Genomic DNA, 1,669 nt, shown 5'->3' with positions numbered 1-1,669 from the left:
TCCATCGATATCGCCACAAAACCCAATGGGATTCCCCAGTTCCTCCGCCGGCCGAGGTTCCGGGAGACCCCGTTCCAAGGGAATACTTCCCGCCGCTAATTGCCGCTTCCGACTTCCCTGTGGTTCGCCTCCCTTTTATTTAGGAGAAGAGCGAATTCCCCGCCGGCCCTTCCCGTAGGGGTTTGTGGTTTGCTGAAGTGGCTGGGGAGAGGAGAGGGCCGCGCGTGATCGAGCTCGGAGCCTTGTTTATCCCAAGACTCTGAGCTTCGAGGAAAATTCGGGGGTCGCTCCCATTGGTAGAACAGCTGTCGATCAGCAGGAGCTGTTGTGAATTATTTATCAATAATGGTTGGTTCGTGGTTTTTTCCCCCCACCAAGCCCCAGCACAGCATCCTTACCCGCAGAGGTAAGGCTCATCGCCTCCCTTGCCCCCGGCGTGCTGCCAGGCTGCACGTTCCGGGTCAGGTTGTCCCTTTTTTATCGCTTCCAAATGGCTCCCGCCCCTCTTTTTGTGAACCTCCTCAACCAAATCGGTGTATTTAACCCCGACTCCGTGTCCCGCTTGGGCTTTGGTCCAGCCCCCTCCCAGGATTTGCGGGAGGTTGGTCCGTGTTGGGCAGGGCCTCACGAGCAAGAGTCGGGTGCTCCGTGCAAATCTCCGTACGGCGCTGCTCTTAAGTAACGCCGGGGGCATCCCCCGCCTCCTGCTGAGGTCACGGCCGCGCCGGATTGCATCAGAGGGGGCCCGGACCTTGAGGAATTTTTCACCCCGGATCCAGCTGGGTTTGCTTTTCGTCTCCTTTGCTTTCCCATCCTCCCGGTCCCCCAGGAAGACGCGGCTTTTCCCCCGCCCCGCCGCCGCTGGTGACTGCCAGGTTCCTTCCACGTGCTTGGAGACCGATGGCGGCGATGAAATCCTTCCTCGGCCGTCTCCGGAGGCCAAGGGGAAAGGGATTCCTTCCACGAGCGAGGGTCGCGCTAGGATGCGTTTCTGTGTGTCAAAGCCTCCCAGTGCCTGATGGCACAGGGCGAGCTGCACAGGCCGCAGAAATCCGCCGCGAGCCGGGAAAAGCTGCTCTTCCTCCAGCTTTTCCGCCCTTTCCGATGCTCCCACGCGGCTCTCCTGTCAGCTGAACCATGCCCCAACTTCCCTTTTATTTGGCCTAATTCACGGCCAAAGGCTCAAGGCGTGGGCTCACGTTTCCCATCCGTGAGACCGGCCCTCGCAGCCCCGATCCCTCCTCCCTCCCCGCCGCCGCGCGCTCGCGCTTCCTTCGACGTCCCCGCGTTGGTCATGGCGCCGGGATTCCGCTTTTCCTTCTCTGTTTTTTTTTTTTTTTTCTCCTTTCCTCTTTCCTTTTTCCCACCTTTCTTGACAGCAAATCCGCCGCTGCACTCTCGCTCTGGCTGGCCAAACCACGACCTCTTGGGCAAAGCCCTTGGGTTGCGTCATCAGTGCCTGACCTTGTTCGAATTAATGCATTTTGGACTTTTTTTTATGTCTTTCCCCCCAGCCTTTTCTCCCCATGCAACACCTTCTTTGGCAGGCAGAGCCCACTCGTGCCGGCGGCGCCCAGCCTCGCGCCTCCGGTCTTACCCACGTCCTTCGTCTCCCTCACCCGCAGCCATCCTACGGGAAATTTATGTCGCCGGCTTCACGGACGAGCTG

At 59.4% G+C, this 1,669-nt stretch overlaps 1 protein-coding gene across 1 annotated transcript in view; it reads left to right on the top strand.

Moving 5' to 3' along the window:
- CALU (calumenin) overlaps positions 1–1,669 on the top strand; it is a gene marked incomplete at its 3' end in the record, with an annotated part of 22,225 nt that overhangs the window by 8,960 nt on the left and 11,596 nt on the right. The gene's annotated exons all lie outside the window — the stretch shown is intronic.

Source organism: Egretta garzetta, unplaced genomic scaffold (assembly GCF_000687185.1).
Source record: "Egretta garzetta isolate BGI_Z169 unplaced genomic scaffold, ASM68718v1 scaffold358, whole genome shotgun sequence".
NCBI classification, from domain to species: Eukaryota; Metazoa; Chordata; class Aves; order Pelecaniformes; family Ardeidae; genus Egretta; species Egretta garzetta.
The sequence above is the reverse complement of the archived record's forward strand: the minus strand, read 5'-3'. Positions and strand labels throughout refer to the sequence as shown.